Source organism: Oryctolagus cuniculus, chromosome 4, assembly GCF_964237555.1.
Source record: "Oryctolagus cuniculus chromosome 4, mOryCun1.1, whole genome shotgun sequence".
In the NCBI taxonomy this organism is placed as follows: domain Eukaryota; kingdom Metazoa; phylum Chordata; class Mammalia; order Lagomorpha; family Leporidae; genus Oryctolagus; species Oryctolagus cuniculus.
The window spans coordinates 122,979,724-123,001,868 of record NC_091435.1 but is presented as its reverse complement, the minus strand read 5'-3'; the positions used below and the strand labels follow the sequence as shown (position 1 = coordinate 123,001,868).

General features: G+C 41.4%; 1 long non-coding RNA gene and 1 pseudogene across 1 annotated transcript in view; one reads left to right on the top strand and one right to left on the bottom strand.

Moving 5' to 3' along the window:
* Positions 1-1,239: 1,239 nt before the first annotated feature.
* LOC127482884 (transmembrane protein 185B-like) lies at positions 1,240-14,950 on the bottom strand (annotated as a pseudogene).
* Positions 9,008-22,145, top strand: part of LOC127482885 (uncharacterized) — a 45,520-nt gene continuing 32,382 nt past the window's right edge. The window contains exons 1-2 of the long non-coding RNA XR_007908776.2: positions 9,008-9,727; positions 16,477-16,543. This is a non-coding gene — a long non-coding RNA (uncharacterized lncRNA). The remainder of the gene's footprint in view (positions 9,728-16,476; positions 16,544-22,145) is intronic.

The window sequence follows — 22,145 nt, the reverse complement described above, 5'->3', positions numbered from 1 at the left end:
GATTTAGCAAGTTAACAAAGTGAGTCTATCATATATTATATGTTAGGTTGAATCTGAAGCATTACCTGGTAATCACAATGCATGGATATTTATGCTAAATGAGTTAAAAGCTATATAAAGCCCCACATAACTTAAGGTCAGATATTCAATCACATCACTTCAGATGGGGTCGGTCAGCTTTTTCCTAAAAATAAATTGTGGAAGTAGCTTCCTTTTCCCAGAGTTCTAGGCATCCGATCATGAACTTGGGCCTGAAGGCCTTTGCGGAGTTATCAGCACGACAGAAGCAGCCCTCCGGTTAATGCGTGTGGGGTCGTCGTTCCAAGGGGGACTTTGATACTGCTGAGGTTGTGATGATTCTGTGACAGACGTTTTTCCTTCTCCCATTCCAGCCTTCTCATTGGGCAGACCACCCCACCGGCCATCTCACTGCCAATCAGAGCCCTCCTGGATACCCTGCCAAGTAGAGCAGCACTGGAGAATTGTGCTTAGGTATTTGATGCCTGCAGAAAGACCAGAACTATACTGAAAAGCTGGGTCCCGGTGACGACAGTGGGCCTCCCCTTCCACACACGTTTGTCACAAGTGGGTAACCCAAACTTTCCATTCTTCTGACCATTCTTCTCCAGGTGCCTGAAGAACTAACTGCTCAAGGTCTCTACCTACCCATGAGCCTGACCACGTCCTCAGAAACTGCAGTGAATAATCAAATGAAAATCAAGTTCTATCATCCAACATTCACTTAAAAAGTTGTGTTTTTTTTTTTTTTAAAAAATGGTAGATTAAAGAGTCATCAAGGGGCTGGCACTGTGGCCTAGCGGGTAAAGCCTCTGCCTGGAGTGCCAGCATCCCATATGGGTGCCAGTTCTAGTCCCGGCTGCTCTGCTTCTGATCCTGCTCTCTGCTATGGCCTGGAAAAGCAGTAGATGATGGCCCAAGTCCTTGGGCCCCTGCACCTGCAAGGAAAGACCCGGAAGAAGCTCCAGTCTCCTCGCTTTCGATCAGCCCAGCTCTGGCCATTGCAGCCAATTGGGGAGTGAACCAGCAGATGGAAGACCTCTCTCTCTCTCTCTCTCTCTCTCTCTCTGCCTCTCCTCTCTCTGTGTAACTCTGACTTTCAAATAAATAAACAAATCTTTTAAAAAAAAAAAGAGTCATCAAAACTAAGCTTCAACAGAGAAGTCACTTTTAGGTCAACAAGGAGAGGTTGTTCAGAATTCTCACCACTCACCACTGGCTTTGAGCTGAGCGCCTCTGGAAGTGATGGTGCCTTTTCATTTACCTGATTCTTCCTATTGCTTTATCTATCCAACAAACTTCCCAAAGCGGAAAAGAATTAAGCTAAAGAGAAAGTTATCATGGCAACGAGCTAATATTTCTTTCTCTTGAACATATCCCTACTGATTCCCTGAAAAAGAGGCATGTGGAAATTGTTTAGTGTATATTGTTTATCTGTTTATCCATTCCTTTTAGGTTTCCAATTTTATGTTCTAGACTTGCCGGTAAGGCATCATTTCATGTGAATTTTTAATATACTTTTTAAATTGTGTAGAGATTTTTCAATAACCTGTTCTTGGTAAGTGAGTTTTCCCCTTTCAGATATGTCCTTGTCAAAGACCATTCTTTCAAAAAATGTTTAGAAAATATTTACTTTATTACTTTTTTCTTCACTGGAAATACAACTGTAACCTTAAAATAATTTGTGTAATGTCAGTTTTTAAAGGATCGCAGATCGCACTAGAACTGTTCATAAAGGCAGGAATTTGGCGACTGTTTTCTCCTTGTTGTCCATGTGTATACATCAGCCCTAATTCACTAGTGGAACTGGAGGTCATTATTTCTGAATTTGCACATTAAAAATAACATCTACCCATAAGGGAATATCTTTAAACCACAAATGCCAGAAATAACAATTGTATTAAACTGCATTTCATGAATACATAATAAAGTTCAATTTACCACTATTTATCATGTTACTTAAATTAAATCTATAATGGAAAAGAGATTTAGTTCTGTTTTGAAAATAACAAATTCCTTTATGCCAATTGCACAGGATTTATATTAGCTCCAATGCATCCATGTCAATTTATTTATTTTTTTCCCTTAATTACTATTGCTTTCTATTGTGGGGATCCTAGGGGACAATTCACATCCTTTCATGTATTTTTTAAAGCTTAAAGAGACATGTACACACATAATACAGTAAAATTACACTAACCTCAGTTATATTTCTCTACAAAGTCTGAGACTTTTTTTAAAAAACAGCATTGTTACACACACATTCTCACCTCCTCATAAATCCTCTGGCTTATATTTGTATACTTCACTGGGGCTTTGACAGTTTCCTGAAGTTGCTAGGAAAATCACTGTGCAGGCAGACAAAGATATTTTCAGAGCTAATATTTGTGCTGTGCACACATTCATATGTGAAAAATGGAAGAAATCAACCAGAAAATCCAAGATGAACACATATCCAGCTTCAACTACCTGCACATCTTGGACAAGAGGAAGGCAGGAGTTTGCTGAGAGGCCTGAATTACCAAGTTAGTAGGTTTTCTTGAAGAAAAAGGACTTCATGATTAATCCTATATTTAATTCATCAACACCCTTGTTTCAGGTTTATCCAACAGTTAGAACGTGGCCAAGTGGTCCCACTGTGTCTCCAGCTTAGAAAGTGACTCTGCTATCTGTCCGACTCCCCAGACCAGAAATCCAGGAAATGTCCTGGACAACTTCCAGGCCTTTCTGCCTCTTGCAATCAATTAGTCACCAAGACAAGACCTATGCACTCTATTCCAGGATATCCCACCTACTCTTCCACTAACCTCACCCTACAGCTGCCTCAATTTCAGCTGTCCTGATGTCCCTCCTGGGCTAGGCCTTGGTCCTCTCACTCATTTTCTAGGTGCCAAACAGGCTCCCTTCTCATCCAGTCTTCATGCAGCTCTGGGAGCTCATTCTTAAAGGGGAAATTCTAGATGGTACAGTGCCATCCCTTATCATCAAAACAGAGCAAAGGCAAACATCTTATAGTGGCTTACAAGATCCTCTATGATCTTGCTCCTGCCTTGTTGCCAGCTTTGTCTCCCACAATATTCTGAAAACCACCTAGCCCTGACAAAGATGATCTCCTCAATCAGTCTCCATCAAACTCTTCTGCATCGTCCTGACTACACTCCGACTTGGGCTCCAGGTTTTCCTCTGTGTTGTCCACTTTAAGCAAGAATCCTGAGAAGTAGGGTAAGCAGGATCCCGCACCCCAGATGTCTGATCACTCTGGCCTGTCTTCAGCAAGAATCTCATTAAGTGAGTTTAGCTAGAGTGCCCCCACACTCCCCCCTCCCCTCAAGCCCGGATGTTTCTTAATAATTTTCCACACACAGACTCCCCTACCCTGTTCCTCGGCTACAAACTCCCACTTTGCTTTCTTGTATTCAGAGTTGAGCATAATCTCTATTATATGGTCCTGAGTAACGTCTGTCTTATCCATTGAACAAGTATTATGAATGCTTTTTTTGCTTTAGCAGCCTCAGTAACCTGCAAGCCACTGCAGTGGTGCCCTTCCCAAATGTTGTCCCTCTGCGCACCCACACTCTGCATCTCTCAGGACTCAGCTGAGGTCTGACACCTCCCAAAGTGTTTCCTGGTTACCTCTCATCCCATATAAAACTGACTCCTCTTCATTCCTTTCACTCCCCGTGTATACTTCTAGCTTGCTGTCTGATCAAATATGGTGTGCGCATCTGCTTACATGTCTTTCCATTCTTGTGCAGAGATCTTTTGCACACAGAGGTTGTGTCTTATTTATTATTATATCCCCTACATGTAGCACTGTTCTGGGCATGTAATAAATGTTAAATCAAATCAACATTTGTTTAACAAATTCGAGAGAACCTGTCACACGCTAGGGGTTTAAAAAAGTTTCGTGTAAAATGCATGTTGTCAAATAACTATGCACAGATTTCAAGTTTTTTGCACTGAAATAAACTCACCTTTTAATTCTATTTTTCCATAAGCTCTTTGAAGTACCCTTATTTACATTTATGCATGAAGCCAAGGATCCTTCAGCTAAGGCAAGAATCTTCCTGGTAGGAGCAGGCTAACTGATGTGGAATACCGCCAGCCTCTCTAAAGTGGATTTTCTAACAAACATCATATCTAAAGTGCCAAGGCAAATGCATTTCCTTTGGTGACATACAATGACCACTTTTATTGCCATGGAATTATCTTGAAAATGTACAGTTACTGTTAAGGGCTTATCAGGTGGTAGGTTTATCACCAGAGCAGGACCCAAAAAAATTCTTGAAGAAACAGCTTCCCAGTAGCTAATTTCTCCAAAGTCTCCTGTAAATACCAAGTGAGGTCAGCTGATGCAGCTCTTCCACTAACACTCGCTTCTTTAAATGAGCACCAAAGTCGTCAGACATTGCTACTGACAGGAGTCTGGAAGTGACCATGGAGTTCAGAACAGCCATGCAAGGCATCAAGCGTCCCCTTCCAAGGCTGGGACGCTGAGGCACAGAGCACACCAAGCTCTGCCAGAGCTTGTTGAGACGTGGGGAGTGGGGACAAACTTGGAATGCAGCACTCATAGTTTTTGACATCTGAACTCACTGTACCTATTCCAAATGTATCCTGGGTGATAATCAAGCCAAATATTTTTATCATAAGATATAGACTTCAAATACATGGTACATATCTCAGAAATAAATAAAACTGGGGCAGGCCCTGCTGTGGTACTGCAGGTTAAAGCCCAGGTCTGCAGCACTGCATCCCATATGAGTGCTGGTTCAAGTCCCAGCTGTTCCACTTCCCATCCAGCTTCCTTCTAATGCACCTGGGAAAACAGTGGAGGATGGCCCAAGTCCTTGAGCCCCTGCACCCACATGGGAGACCTGGAAGAAGCTCCTGGCTTCAGATTGGCTTAGCTCCAATGTTGTAGCCATTTAGGGAATGAACCAATGTATGGAAGACTGATCTTTCTCTCTCTCTCTCTCTAACTCTCTCGGTAACTCTGTCTTTCAAATAAATAAAATAAATCTGTTTTAAAAAAAGAAATCAATAAAACTAAAATTGCCCTTGGGAAGACATGGTTCTCTTCATAGGCCATGTTCAAGAGAAAGAAGAATAAGGAAAGACAGTAGTAGAGAAACTATATTCACATTGTTCAACATGAATCAAATAGAGAAGAAAAACTCTAAACGAAGTTCCCAGTCCAGACTCCACAACTGCCAAAAGAGTAAAGAAAGAAATTACTGTATGGTAACTGCTTGGTCAGATAAATTTTTAAAACCAACATAACCAAATTAGGCTTTTCTTCCAAATGAAACAAGCAGAAAATCAGGCTTATTAAGCAAAAATTTCTTAAGCATAGAAAAACCTACTCAAATCTGTAAAATATAATCTGAAAGGAAAAAGTATAGGTAAGTTATCTTCTTACAGTCCAGAATATTCACATGAATTTGGCACAATGAGAGTGCAGCACATTAGCTGCACATGCTATCCGATTTATATTAAGCAATGTGTCTTCTTACTGGAAGTACGCTCAGGCAACTTTCTCACCTCAAAGGTGAAATGCAATGGCAGCCTTCAAGATAGCTTTGACACGAACTTGTATATCAGAAAAGTAGAGAAATACCACTATAATCACGTTTAATCTTTTAAAGCTGTGATTGAGAAGTGGCATTTGGACAGGATTTAAACTTGGCTTTGGCCATAACAAAGATTAAACCAACTCCGGTTCTCTCTTAGCCTTATTTTTTTCTCATTAGTTAGATGTCACATAGGAAATGAAATTATTATAAACATATTTAACTTGTTTAAATGACTTTAAAAACATAACTTACAATCAGTGGGTTTCAAAATTCAATAAATCCTCTCACTTATTAGTTACAGAATATAGTTGCATTTAACCTAATAAACTTAAAAACATGGCTTTAAGGAATATTCTTTCTTGGCAAGAATTAAATTGGCTTGGCTAATTTACATTGTTTTAAATTTAGAGGGAATTGTGTACTGAGTCATGATTACAATACATAAACCATTTCCATGAAATGGTCTGAATTAACCTCCATGCTATTTATATAAACAGCACATATCATTGCATGCATTACAGTCTACTAGATGGGTTTTTTTTAATCAGCAAATTAAACTTGTAATTTAATCCTCAGCTAAATAGGAGAATAAGTAAAGTTCAGTATTTCATGATGTTCTAAATGATTGGAATTCATTGTTTCTATGTTTTAATATATCACAAAGAGTTGTGAATATCTAAAACTAAAACAAAATAATATAGTATTCAAGTGTATGTTTATAAAAATATAATAAAATAAAAGGCAGATAAACTATAAATGAAGTGATGACTGCCAAATTAGTTCAGAGTAATTTAATGTGTGGGTTCCAAATCTTCCTGAACTTATTGCTTGAAAGGGAACCCAATGACAGCATTCACACTGAAGATGTAATGAAGATTTGGAAGTCCTATAAAATTTTCACCTGTCTGTTAGGAACTAGATCATTGTTATTAGTCGTTTTCTTTTTCATCATTAAGAATCGACATCAAGTCAGAATAAGAAACATTCATAATTAAATTTGTTAAAGTCTGATAACAAAAATTTCCAAAGAACAAGTATGTGAAAGTGGCACAGAGAAATACTGAAATGATCAACTATGACAATTCTAAAAGCAGATATATTGTCTTCAAACAAACTGTAAGAAATAAAAAAAAATACAGGATTCAATGGTAAACTTATTTTGGTGCAAGAAAAGTTTGAAATCCATGTGTCGTTTTATCATAATACACATTTTCCACAAATGTTTGGAGTACCCTCAAAAGGTAGTGTAATGAAAATTCAGCTTTAAACTCTCTTCATATCTGCAAAATATCAAAAGGAGCTTTTTAATTAGATGGCTTTATTAATGAGTCTATATTATGTCTTGAAAAGTAATTCTTTAATACATAAGTTATTCTTAGATTCTATAGCTCAAATCTCCTATTCCACTGCAAACAGATTCAAGGGAAGAACCTTTTTGCAGTCACTGATATGTTTGGTTCATAGTTTCCCAAAAATAACTGGATCCAAACAAAGCATTTGGTTTTGCTGCCAAACTTGTTTCTTCTTAATGTTTTCCTGTCTAAGGAAGTGCTATCACCATTTATCCCTCTCGTCAAGCCAAGCTTTTAGGATTCCTTCTTGGGTCATTTTGACCTCACTTCCTAAATTCCAATCCATTGCCAAGTCCTACCTCCAAACATACTCCCAACTCTACCATATAGAGGTCCAGTCCTAAGCCCCATCACCTCTGGCCTGGACCACTGCAGGGGTGTTTGCATTGGTCTGTTCACTTGCTCTCTGGCCCCCCAGCCATCCACTATCCACACAGCAAGGCGAACCTGGAAAAAAATAGATTGAGTATGACTCCTCTGCTTAACATCCTCTGGTGACTTCCAATTTCACTTAAAATCTAAGCCATTCCTTGGGGCCAGCCCTGTGGCATAGCGAGTAAAGCCACCACCTGCAGTGCCTGCATCGCAGGCTGCTCCAAGACCATGTTCGTTCTCGCTTCAGGGAATTTTCTTGAGTGGGATTATGCTCTCTGTTAGACCCTCAGCCTCAAGTTTCCACATGGTTGACTTCTTTCCACTGTCTCCTCAACCACCCCATGTAAAAGATGCCCAACCACACCATGCCGCCACACACCATCACAGCGCCATCTTTCTCGTTCTCCATCTCATCACTTCCTCCGTTAGTATGTAAATAACAAGATAAGATGGCACTTCTGTGACCTATTTATGGCTCAACTCCCAGAGCTAGGCAAGCTATTCCATAAACACTAGTCAAATGAGTCACTTCTATAGAATTATATGACTTGTATCTTAGGTCCGCTTTAGCCAAGATCAGATTCTGACAGTTTAGAAGCAGAAACATCAGTAGAACAGCAACAATGTACCTGATGCCATTAAATGCAACTCAGGTCTTACCTGACAGGTGACACCCAGGGGATCACTTCTGCTGCAGGTGTGGGTGGTAAGTCAGCCTTCTCTGGGGGTGTTCCTATTTTCTAATCCTTTTCTCACTAAAACAAAAATTGCACTTGTTTGGCAGGAGGAGTCCATGGAAGTAGAAATATCATAAAATGGCAAGATCTTCCAGGTATCTCCAGGGCTCCACTTTTCATTGCAAACAAAACTAAAAGTAATGTAATATAGCTGTTTAGAAGAGAATAAAATACATAACTTTTTATGAAATGAGTAATTGAAAGCAAATCTAAACAAAGTAACAAATAATATTTCTTACTTTTTTACATCTGCATTTAACACATTTCTTTACATAAAAACCTTTATAAAAAACATAAAACATCATACTGCAGAGGACTGGAATTCAACCTAATACATTACATTGCCGAAATGTTCATATTAATACTCTATATGCATGGACTCACTCCATTAGAAAAACTCACCTAGTAAAATATCAAAGACCAGCATCAGCAACGCCCAAAGAAAAACTATTTTACCAGTAGCAACACTGGAAATCACAACAGTGAGGTTTAAAAAATGTGGGGAAGAGAGCTCACTGCAGCTGCCATCCCATCACAATGGGCACAATCTGAAATATTATTTGAAAAATAAATTTAAAATATTATTGTAAAAAATATTTTTGAACGATACTTTTGATAGGTATGGTAGCAATAAAAAAACAAAAACAGCTGTGTAGTGACTCCTTGTGAGGACTCACTGAAGCAATTCAACTGATGCAGCAACCTGAAAAGCAAGGTCCCCCCTGCCACACACACACACACACGTGTACACACATGCCACAGCCACGTATGAAAATAAGCTCCTCTCTCTCCGCGGTGTGCACTGAGTCACTGCTGCAAGGCCTCGGTCTGACACAGGGCGAGGGACCGCCGCGTTTGCAGCCAGTTTCCAGCTGCAGGGTCTGGGGATGCGTAAACAAAGATGTAGAAGCAAGCAAGCTGGAGTCTGCGCACACATGTGCCTGGTTCCCGCGCCGTCAGGCAGCGCCTCATCCAGCGGGTGAATATTTAACTCGGGAGGCAGGGCACTAGAACTTCCCTGGGCTCTGGGTGACCACCCTGGACTTCCTGAACACGGGAGTACTCTTTGGGACTTCTGGAACCCACGGTTCTTCAGCTGCCTCTCTTATCTTCGTGATGGAGGTCGTAGGAAATATTCTCAAGCAGGAACTGGCAGAAATCCCTGCTAATGCCTCTTTTCCACCTGAACGTGGTGGCCACCAAGGTTAGCATGAAGAGCCAGACGTAGAGGAAGATGGAGACGCAGGAGGACGTGTTGTGGCCGCCCAGCCTGTGATCATCAACAGGACCTCAAAGGTGAACAGAGGCACGACGGTGGTGATCCAGCTGACCGCCATGGTCTCGTGCACCCTCCATTGTTCGGCAGTCAAGTCCGGCGAGCGCAGAAATAGCAGCTACCACACAATGTAGTAGAGCACGACCATGCACAGTAAGAACATGAGGATCCACAGGGGCACGAACGCCACCAGCCATGGCCAGTGGATAACGCGATCCAGCCTCGGGGCTGCAGGATGTTGACCGAACACAGCAGCTCCAGCTCCAGCAACTGGTAGTGCCGGAAGCCCCACATGCAGTCGGCCAAAGACACCAGCGACACGAAGAAGAGGGGCATGAAGACCAGAAGCGAGAAGTGGGTGTCCCTCCCCAGCCGGTCAGAGACCAGCAGCAGGTGGGTGCCCACGGCGATCAACATGGCTTTGAGCTCCACACAGGACTCGCGCTCGGTGCAGTAGCGGGGTTGCACATCCACACACCTGCGCCCACCGTCGTGTCCACCATGACCAGGAGCTTCCACAGCTACATGGGTGCAAAGACCACCCAGGAGCTCCCCTGGAGGACACTGTCCAGGCACAGGGGCAGCAGCGTGGAGAAGAGAAGCAGGCAGGCGTAGATGACGAACTTACCTGGGTTGAAGTCCTGAAACAGACCCCTGGGGTTCACGGCGCAAAGTAACAAATAGTATTTCATACTTATTTTAATTTGAAGGGTGGAGAGAGACAGACAGATAGAGATCTCCCGGCCACTGGTACCTTCCCCAAATGACCAAAACAGCCAGGGCTGAGTCAATTCAAAACCAGGATCTGGGAACTCATTCTGCATATTCCACCTAAATGGCTGGAACCCAACTACTTGAGCCATCAACCACTGCCCCCCAGGGTGTGCCTTAGCAGGAAGCTGAAGGCATCTCAAACAGCATCTTAACCCTGTGTCAAAAGTCTTCCATGATATTTTAATGTACTCATACTTCGCAACAATATTGATCTAAAATAGTAATAATAACTATAATAATGAGCAGTTATTAAGGTTTCGCTTTATAATAATCAAATTCCTTATTTTAAATCCTTCAATCATCACAAAAACGCTATGTGACGGGAGCTATTATTATCCTCACTTTAGATATAAGAAAACTGAAGCACAGTGAGTTTTAGCAATTTACCCAAAGGCACAGAGTTAATGAGTGTGACTAGAATACAAACTCAGCGATCCAAATTCCAGGGTTTGCACTGTTATGCTCCACTACATACAGCCTCAGGTTTTAGAGGTACCACTTTAAGTTAGAAGTAACATAAAATTCCCATCACAAAGTCTAGAACGCAACAGGTACTTGATACCTGGTAGAGAGTGTCCTTAACAACATTTTATTTCTTTAACATCTCAGATAAGGATATTCAGGGGACAATAGCCTCTACCAGGGGAAAGGCCTCAGGTCTTTGACACTGAGCTTATTAGGAAGAATTTATCAGAGCTGAAGTCAGGCTGTCAGCATGGGGTCAGGAACTCAGAGGTCAAATTCAGGAAGAAATTGAATACAGGAAGTCAAGTGAGAAATGTAACAAATGAGAATCACATTGTCAAATCAACATCAAGTACACTGCTGAATAAGGTCTGATAGATAAACTCAAGGTCAGGAGCAACAAAAATTAGAGTAACGGTGATAAAAGAAACAACAGGCTGAAGCCAGTGGCATCCAGAGAGGCATTGCAAGTTCAGAGGAAGTAGGGATGTGGGCCTTTATACCCAGCTGGCCGCCAGGGGGAATTTCTTTCCTGGCTCACTCTGGCTCACGGATTAACCTCGCATTCTTAGAACTCTCTGCATCCCTACTGGTCCCGGGAACTTCATTTTATAGTAGAAGAAACAACTTTGTTTATGGAGATGATGCCAGGAACTTTCCCACTGACATTCAGTGATAGAAACAGAGTTTACGCTGTGGTGTTTTTCTGCGAAAATTCAGGAATGACTGTGAAAATCGTCCCATCTAGAGAATTCCTACCTTCCTTTTTATTGTCTTCTTTATCTTCCCTTCTTCTTGAAGCATAAGCCATAAGAAAAAGAATGAAAGAGGAAATGCAAAGAATGCGATGGATATTTTCAGTCTCATCTCAATCTTGATGGTCAATGACTACGGGTGACTTTTTCCTCTCATCAGCAACATCTCAGCTATGTCTGGCTACTCCCTAGGGGAGACAGTGACTTTAATCATAACTTTGGGAGAGCCAGGAACACACCATAAACTTCCATGTGTATTTTTAGCAGAGAGTAAGAAGTATGATTCAGTAAGTCTTTATTAAGTATAATTTAAAGTACTTCAAAAGCCTGAGTGTATATATGTGTGTGTGTGTGTGTGTGTGTGTACACATGTATAACTTTAATATAACAATGAAAAGTTTTAATTTAGCAATTGTTGTTTTGAATATTGTCAGAATGCTTTTCCCCAGGGAAACAATTGTAAGAAGATTCATTGGCCACAGCAATTGTCTTAGTTTCTTGATTCACTTCTCATATCTCATTGTTTACAAAATCTGTGAAACTTCAAAAGAGCAAAGAATCATGTCTAGGTCTGAAGAGGAAGAAGCATGGAAAGCTCTTCTTCCCAAACCTGGGGAATTGTTTCCCAGAACTGGCTGAGCAGGGAGTCAAGGATGTTGCTGAGGGAACACTGGGCCACATAAGGATTCTCTGCATTACAGATGGAATTTTGAATTTTCCCTTAACTGCTTCTGGAACAAGCTACCAATGGAGAGTCCCTTCTGCACAGCCCTAGAAATGATCAACTTACAGTCAGAGAAGGAAATTTGCTGGCACGGCAATCTGGTACCTTTTTATCTGGTGAAAAATGTCTACATACTCAGGATTATGAATGTCACTAATACGTTTAAAATCAACGCATGTCAGTCATTAATATTCATATCGTCGAAACAAAACAGCTCATACTGTGGCTGCTCATAAATCTGGCAGAATCGAAGGGAAAGAAAAGGGAAAGGGAAGAGATAAAGAACGGGCGAGCTCAGGGATACGTTGAACACAAGAGGGGACTCCATTCATTCGGTCTAACATCTGCTCAGCCTGAAGTGGAACCACCTGTTAGTTTATTAAATTGTAGAATTAATTTATGTGGAAATATGAGAGGAGGGGGAAAGGTTGCTTTAATTCATATCCCCTCCCCCAAATCCTCTATTTATTCCCATCTCAAAAAGCCTTTCATGAAGAGCAATCAGTGCCGGGAACACCTTGCCCCATTATATAATTAATTGAAGAAATGAAATGTTTCCCGTGGCTGTTCTCTAGGCTTATAGCCTGTAATGTGTTTGTTGGCCATTTCCTTTGTCCACCACCAGTGCCTCCCTTAACAGTTCTACAGCAGCAGGAGCAGCCACAGCAAGGCGATTTTAGCAACCATGAGGAAGAGCTTCCACCCAACTACGTATCCAGGTTTGTGGGGGATATTGTAACATCTCCCCAGCAGAGCAGATGCGAATAATAGAGCTGTGGCTCAGGGATCATAGGAAACTGGGCTCTGAGTAATGCAGAAGTCTCCATTAACCTCCCTGCCCCCTTTAATGAAAGACACACTGCTTTGCTTCCTCCAATATTCTCAAATCTCAGGATCTCAAATTTGCTAAATTAAAGTGGTGGATATTATATCTACAGTTGATTTCCTCCTAAGTTTGCCAAGAATGTCAGATGGTCATCAAGGAGCGTAAATACGAAAAGAGATTAGAAGAGCTATACAAACTTTTATATGAGTGTAGATAGATATTTCCCGGTATCTCCCATATGTCAACATGTCATCTTTTTATAACCTGTGGACTGGTTATCTAAGTTGATCACAATTACCTGGGGCACTGTATATGACAGCCTCTCCCGAGGTCTGATTACCAACCACAATCATCCAGGATTTTTTTTTTTTTTTTTTTAAGAATGGCAGGATTGGGGGAGGGATCTTCTCAAAGAGCTGCGTTTTGCTATTTACTCAAGTCACCATTGCTGTCCTTTGCTAAATCATATTGCTCTCATGAAGCCCAAACCCTAGGAGGCAACTTCCTTAAGGAGTGTTTTGTGTATGATTAAGGTTCATCAGCTTCCTTGGGTAAAAGTGACAAGAGATTATTGCAAATCTCCTCCTTTTTGTCTTTTGAAAGAGTTACGTAAAAAATCGAGGCTAACTTTCCATAAAGCGTTTATAAAATGCAGTGGAGAAGCCAGCTTTCCCCGGAGACTTATCCAATTACACAGGCTGCGTGGTCTTACCCTAAGAGACAGGAGCATTCAAAATTGTGTTTTTCTGATCATGGCAGAGAGTGTAGAGGGCGAAATCTAAGAAATTCAATTATCTCCCTAGGTGTCACTCAGCTTTGGGACTAATATAATTGGCTATAAATAATACAAGCACATTTCGGGCAGAACCTCTGTGGGTTTCATTACAAAATACCCTTGCCACTGAGTTGCTAACAACTGGTCTTCCACATGTTAGTTGGGATTGCAACTGCAGAGAGGTTACTTTGCCAATCTCTTGTTTTCCTCATTTTCATGGTGCTCTTTACATATTTTAATTAACATCCTGAATGTAACATTTTTAAGCATGTATTGCCTTTTCAATACACACCAAAATGACCTTTTAAGATTGTCTTTTAAAACGCAAAGCAATGCATGATTCTGACTCAATACCACGTATACAAAACTTTTCATTTTCAGGTCCCTGAAACTTAATGGAATCCTACAACAGCCAAGGCTATGAATATGAATGGTTAATGTAATGGGATTGCTAACACCCAAAGGATCGCACTAGTGGCCCACTTGGACTTCGTCTGCATGGGACTTTCCCTTGACCAGGCTCTAGTAAAACTGTGAAATGGGGAAAAACTTTGGCTCTCTGCTTTATTGAGTGCACATAGTAGGCAATCAATAAAATTTGTTGATTTCATCCTAATTAAACCTTTTAAAAGCTAAGACATGTTGATAGGATGTTTGAATAGTGCCACGAAGGAAGAGGGTTTTCTAACCATGCCCACACAGATGGGCAAACGCAGATGTATTTTGAAGTCCTCCAGTATTCCAAAGGGTTTTTCAAATGTTTTGAGTTTAACCAAACCCTAAACACATTGTGCCAAGTACTATTTTCCTTTAAGTTTCAAACCCATGTGAATTTTAAGGGAAATTAAAGCCACATGTTTCTGATTCATTTTTACTTAAATCATTAAAACGCTGTTTTGGATGAGCCATTCGACTTCCAAGAAGCTTCACTTCACAAACTCCTTTATGCCTTTTTGGTGTGAGGTCAACAACAGGAAGTCATACTTTGACGGTGATAAATTAATTGTGACATCAAACACTGCAAATTCAAACCCTAGCACTCTTAACGATACTTCAGCAATTGACAGATTCATTTTCCTAATTTTCTGTCAGGAAATGCTTGGATTTTGCTTTATTTTGCCAGCATAACCTGAGAAAGCAAAATATCTCACTTACCAGCACACTCAGTTCCACGGGAGGATGCAGCATCCGTTATCGTCCACGTGGAATCCAGCGCTGGAGTTTTACTGATTTTGCAAAAGGGAACAACAGCATTGTTTTGCCACACTACTCCACTTGCACAATATTATGCCGGGAAAAGAAAATACAAATTTCTTCTTTCACCATCCAACGTTGGCTGCCCTAAGCAAGGAGTGCTAAAAATGCGATGCAAAACCTGGTAAGAAGTTACCCAAGACATCACAAGGAAAATAGTTCCCATGTCATGGTTCCCACCTATCCACCCCTTGATATGGTGTTTCACATTGAAGGCCCCTCTCCACAGCCCTTCACACTTAAATATTTTGATCTTGAAGCTACTTTGTTGCATTTTCACTCAGTAACTATTTTTACTCAATTCAACCTAATGATGTATCTTGCATTCTTCCCATCCTTTTTGTTTCCACCCCTGTGCCTACTAACTGATCTATTTGTCTCTGGTTTTCTCCCTGACTTAAGACTGTGTCTGGCCAACAGGTTAGTCTTTCTGAAACACCATCTTGCAGATTTAACTCTCCTTGAAAATTTCACTTGTTCCCCACTGCCAACAGAACAAAGTTCTTAACTCTAACTTTCATACTTATCATAGTTAAACACTCTATATAGCGTGGTTTTCGCCTAAACTTTTACAAGTTTCCCCTCTAGGTCAACTTATCAAGTACTGTTGCCTGAACTACTGACCCCTCCCCAACCGTCTGCCTTCCATTCATTCCACCCTGAAATCTTCCCTATCCACTAAGACCTAGCATTCCTCTACCTTCACCCAGTAGACTGTAAAATGCTCTGCCCTGGGTTATACACATAGCCTTGACTTCTCTATTTACCTTGCCATGATTTTTAGATCTGAATTCATTGTCCTGTATCCCTAACTACACTTTAAACTCCTTAAAATCAGGGGCCATCTATTGCTCATCTATTGTTTCAACAACCATTTGATTGTGTAGTTGGACTACAGATTATAAAAAGACAGGAAGGGAAAGGAAGGGAAGGGAAAGGAAGGGAAGGGAAGGGAAGGGAAGGGAAGGGAAGGGAAGGGAAGGGAAGGGAAGGGAAGGGAAGGGAAGGGAAGGGAAGAAGGGAGGGAGGGAGAGAGAGAGAGGGAAGGAAGACTATTATATATGTGTATATAATGAGTTGTTTTACAATGATTTCAAATTAATCTTAGTTTTAGAAATCCTGAAAACCCAACAGTAACATTTCATAATGTCTTAAAACTGACACCAAAAAAAAAAAAACAAAAAAAAAACCTGATCTAAATCCAACTATAACACTGCTTTGAACATCACCTGAGGAAGAGTAAATTATATATGGCATAATGAAAGCTGTCTTAGATGGAAGGTCTAGACAGGTGTTGATTTCACATCATGGCATTTACACAGATTACTCACTCGGTGAAGGTAAATGGCCCCTTTGGGCCTCTCCTCATCTGTAGAATGAACTGGGTGATCCTTTCAGATTTAAAATTCTGTGATACAATCAACATTCACAAGTCTGAAGTGATGAGGAATAGCAAACGTTTTCTGGATCTATTCCAAAACCTCCATAGCATTATGTGTCAATTTCAAGCTCTGAGTTGAATTCTCATTACCTGTGTAATCAGGTTGTTTAATATTATTTCACACACAGGAACTCCAGGCCTAATCAGTCATCTACTGATGGGACATCCTAGTAAGCAACACACTCCTTAAAGAAGGTAAATATTGCTTAATTCTTTATCCCCAGTGTCTGCTGAACAGTACGAGCTTTATGTCTACCGGCCAAATGAATAGGTAGGATTCGAGGATGTCTAGACAGCACAGGAACCTGTGCTCATTCAGGAAAGGAAGAGCAACAATAAATGTTGCAAAAATATTTTGCAGAAGCTATAGCAATTATGCAATAGATACAAATTGTGCCTCTCCTCATGCCCCTTTTAACTAGTTCTCAAATGCAGGCTGCAGACATTTATGAAGGTGCTCCACATCCAATCAGAACTCCAAAAGTTGTATGTAGTCTCTACCAGGAACACAGCACTCCTCTTTGACAAATCAGCAGTGAGAGGAGCAATGGCTGTTTGTAACTTATTTTTCTTCTAAAATATTTCAATCACATTTTTATATATCATACATCATCAAAAACACAAAATTGGTTGATGCTACAACAGATATCAAATAACATGTATATCTAAGAGAATCTAATGTAAGTTATGAGTATTAATAAGAAAGGTAATTAGGTGAACAGACACAAGATTACAGGATTGAAATAATTCTTAGACAGTAGTTAAGTATGTTAGTAGTCCCTTAAGGCATTTGGATCTGGCTAAAAAGCCCATGAGAGTATTTCAGGCATGGAAAGCCAAGACACTCTGGAGAAAAAAAAAAAAAAAAAAAAAAACACCTAAATGAAAGATCTCTGTGAGTGAGATCCCAGCGGAAAGAATGGACCATCAAAGAAGGAGGTACCTTTCTCTGAAGGTACTTCCACTTTGACTATGGCCCTGTCTAAATATGATCAAAGTTGGCAAACTCAAGAGGCTTCCATAGCCTTGGCAGATCATGACAAGAGCCTCAGGTGATTACTGACATCATAAATAAGAGTGTCAATTGTTAAATCAACAATAGGATTCACTGTACACTTACTCCTCATGTAGGATCTCTGTCCTTAATGTGTTGTACTATGTGAATTACTAGTACTCAAACAGTACTTTAGACTTGGTGTTTCTGTGTGGGTGCAAACTGTTGAAATCTTTACTTAGTATATACTAAATAGATTTAGTTGAAATATTTACTGTTGAATATATATACTGTTGAAATATTTACTTAGTATATACTAAATTGATCTTCTGTATATAAAGATAATTGAAAATGAATCTTGATGAAGAATGGGATGGGAGAGTGTCGCTCCCCCTCTTCGTGGAGGAACGACACAGGACCCTGCGCTGTTCTTTCGTCTGCTCGGCCCTCCCCGGGTTTGCTGCTGGTTCTTCCCGGGTTGGCTACTATCCCTTCCACCTCCGTGGAAGGGCAGTTCCCCCTGGCCGCATTCCCCACTTCCGCAGGGGAGCGGCACACCGCCGGCCGGTTCTCTCGGGGGCTGCACGGGTTCCCTTAGATGTTCCCCATAGATGTTTCTGGTGCATGCCGTCTCTCTCCTCCTTTATAGTCCTTCTCTGCCAATCCCAACTCGGCTGCCCACACGCCGAGTACGCTGCTCTCCAATCAGGAGCAAGTCCTACAGTTTATTAGTTGAACTGGAGGCAGCTGTGCGGAAGCTGTTTACTTCTCTCCCAGCGCCATATTGTGGGAGAGCAGATGCATAGAATAAGTCCTAATTCGAGTAACTTAGTCTGGTCCGGATTGCTCCCCACAGATCCCCCTTTCTTTTTATTTTTTAGCGTTGATACGCGCCTGTCCTCGGTGTCCCGCGGCACACACTCTGCTCTACTTGCTAGAGCCGCCACAGGCTCTTACAAGTCCTATCAATCAGGAAAACCGAATCCGGGTCCTCTCTTCGCCATTGTGAGGAGGTTTTTAGGCGCTGATGCGTGCCTGTGTTCGGTGCCCTGCAGCGCATGCTCTGCTCTGCTAGAACTGCCTGCAGGTGTTTACAAAACCTATCAGGCAAACCGAATCCAAGCCTTCTCATTGCCTTTTTGTGGGGAGGCCTTACTGATGTTAATTCGTGCCTGTCTTCGGTGACCTGCGGCTCATACTCTGGTCGAGCTTTGCTGGCGCTTACCGCCTTAAATCAGGCAGACCGAATCCAAACCTTCTAATTGCGGTATTGTGGGGAAGCCTTACTGATGTTAATTCGTGCCTGTCTTCGGTGACCTGCGGCTAGCCGCCCAGGTGCTCATCGCCTCACTAATCGGGCAGACCGAATCCAAGCCTTCTAATTGGCATGTTGAGGGGAGGCCTTATTTTTCTCTATTTCTCTATCTCCGGGCATTCCTACCTCTCCCATTTCACTTCTATCTTCCAGCATTCCCATTTCTCTTTTACTTTACTTCCAAACTTCTGTTTCTCTTATCCCCGCAGCTTCCCGGCACCTCGCCGCTTCAGCCCGTGCGCCTCTCTCATCTGCGCAGCTTCCCGGCTTTGCGCGGCTCGGCTTTGCGCGCTCCGCGGTCTCCACGCTTAACCCTTTCGCGTCTGAACCACGGCCTACGCCAGCGTTCCCTATCTATTCACGCCCCGTGCTCTCTCTGCACGCGGCGGCTTCCGCAAGTAACACAGCGTAGCTTGCGTCTCCACCACTAGGATTCAATCTAAGTTCCCCGGGCTAGCCTGGCGAATTCAACCCAGCGTACGTCTCCGCCCCACGATTTGGCTTCCCGTCCTTTGCTCCCCGGGCTAATCAGACGGATCCCAATCTGGCTTACGTCTCAGCTTCTGGTTTCAACTTTTCGCCCCCTATTCCCGGGCTAACCTGAGAACCCCAAAGTGGCTTTCGTTTCCGCCTTGGCCTGCCCCCCGCGGCTTCAATTTCCCTAACAGTTTTCTCTACCCGGTATGTTTCCCCAAGCTTTCCTCCAACGATATTCCTCCCTCTTTTCTCCTGGCCTCTCCCCACAGTCCGCATCCGAGTCTGTTTGTTCTAGCTTTCACTTTCGCTTTCGACCTTAGAGATTTCTCCCAGCTTCCCCCCGTAGTCCGTATCTGAGTCTATGCCTAGGCTTTCAATAGCTTCTTCCGGCACCCTTTTCGTCCGGCTTTTCCCTAGGCTGTTTGCTAGTCTCTCTCTCCGGTATTTTCCCTAGGCTGTTTGCTAGTTTCTCTCTCCGATATTTTCCCAGTTCTTCCCGTTTCTTCCCGTTTCTTCCCTCCTAAGTTTGCTATCCGTTCTAGGTTTCCTAATCCGTCCTAAGTTTTCTATCCGAGTCAGGTTTCCTATCCGAGTCACGGCACCATTATGTCGCTCCCCCTCTTCGTGGAGGAACGACACAGGAACCTGCCTAGGCTTCATATCCGAGTCACGGCACCATTATGTCGCTCCCCCTCTTCGTGGAGGAACGACACAGGACCCTGCGCTGTTCTTTCGTCTGCTCGGCCCTCCCCGGGTTTGCTGCTGGTTCTTCCCGGGTTGGCTACTATCCCTTCCACCTCCGTGGAAGGGCAGTTCCCCCTGGCCGCATTCCCCACTTCCGCAGGGGAGCGGCACACCGCCGGCCGGTTCTCTCGGGGGCTGCACGGGTTCCCTTAGATGTTCCCCATAGATGTTTCTGGTGCATGCCGTCTCTCTCCTCCTTTATAGTCCTTCTCTGCCAATCCCAACTCGGCTGCCCACACGCCGAGTACGCTGCTCTCCAATCAGGAGCAAGTCCTACAGTTAATTGGTTGAACTGGAGGCAGCTGTGCGGAAGCTGTTTACTTCTCTCCCAGCGCCATATTGTGGGAGAGCAGATGCATAGAATAAGTCCTAATTCGAGTAACTTAGTCTGGTCCGGATTGCTCCCCACAGGAGAGGGAGTGGGAGAAGGGATTGTTGTGGGTGGGAAGGTGGTTATGGGTGGAAAAAGCCACTATAATCCAAAAGTTGTACTTTGGAAATATATATTTATTAAATAAAAGTTAAAAAACACTTATTGACTAGAAAAAAGTATGTTAGTAGTTAAGTATGTTAGTTAAGTTGGTGGAAATTGCATATTATAAAACAATTATACATAAACTTCAAAATTTTTTGCACCAAAACACAGCTTATCTTTTCTTTTTTAATTTCAAAAATGTTAGTAATGTGTAATATATTTTATGGGGTATAGTACAATATTTCAAGACATATATTCAGAGTAAAGTTTTCAAATAAGGCAATTAGCTCCATTTCCCCCTCTTTATTAAATTTATCTTTCAAATCCATAATTTCCAGAAAGTTCTTGAAGTACTCTTATAGTTTAGAAAATATAATGAAAGATAGGACACCATTACCAACAGTTAGCATTGTTATGACATTAAGTACTCTGGAATAAAATTCCCATCAGTAAATAGGAACTATATAAAGAAAACTTTATTAAAGATCATGAGTATATTTTGCTAATTGGAGAGGTATATTATTTTCCAAAATAATGCTACCTAATATTTTAAAAATACAAATTCTATTCTCAAATTAAAATACACACTTAATGCAATCCCAATCAAAATTCCAACAGTAAAGTATGGAATTTCATAAGCTGATTCTAAATTTATATTAAAGAGAATATACCAAGAATAATGGTAAAAAAACAATCTAATGGCATTTGCCCTATCAGATGTCAAAATTTATTTGTGGGCTATGGACATCAAACAGAACTATATTGATGCAGTAGAATAGAATAAAGAAATTTAAAACAAATCCACAGATACAAAACCACTTGTTTTATTCTAAACAGGGCATAACTAGTATAAAATGAAGTGGGGAGACTGAGGTGATACTTAATAACTACTACTTACAAATGGAAATTATGAAAGAAGACGTTTTAAACCTTCAGGCAGAAATGGCCTTCCTAAGAAAGATACAAAATTTATAATCCATAATAAAATTTATTTTGCAATACCTAAAAATTTTAACTTCTGTTCAAAGAAAAATACCATGAACAAAATAAAGTTAGGCTGTATTTATCAAAAGACATCGCTAAGTAAGAGGAAAGTCAAAGTGGAAGATGTTTGCAGCATTTGTCAGTGCCCAAAAAGAACTCATATGTATACTTTGTAAATATGGCTACAAATCAATTTTTTAAAAGCAGATAATACAATGGATAAACAGTGGCAAGGAAATTTACCGTGTGTACTTCTTGTGAGACACTGCACATGAGTGAGTATCCACATGGCCAACAAACATGGGAGAGAGTGCTCAAGCTCATTAGTCAGCAGAGAAAAGCCAAGCAAAACCACAGTGAGATCACTACATATCTATCAGAATGGCTAAAATGAAAAAGACTAGCAATATCATGGTAAGAAGGCTTTGTAAAGCAGGTGAAACGCTGGTAGGAATGTAAAGTAGTACAACTTATCTACCAAAATCAAACATATATACTCTCCCTAATATATTATCAATCAAAATGCAGTTCACCAAAAAATATGTATTGGCACATCATTCTTTATGTTATCTTAAAATAGAAATGATCCAAATGTCCATAAATAGTAAAGTAAAAATGGTTGCATAGAAATACAGTGGAATACTATACAGCAATGAGACTTTTTAATTAAATCAGTTTGTGTGTAAGTTCTTCTTTTTTTTTTTTTTTTTTTTTTTTTGACAGGCAGAGTGGACAGTGAGAGAGAGAGAGACAGAGAGAAAGGTCTTCCTTTGCCGTTGGTTCACCCTCCAATGGCCGCCGCGGCCGG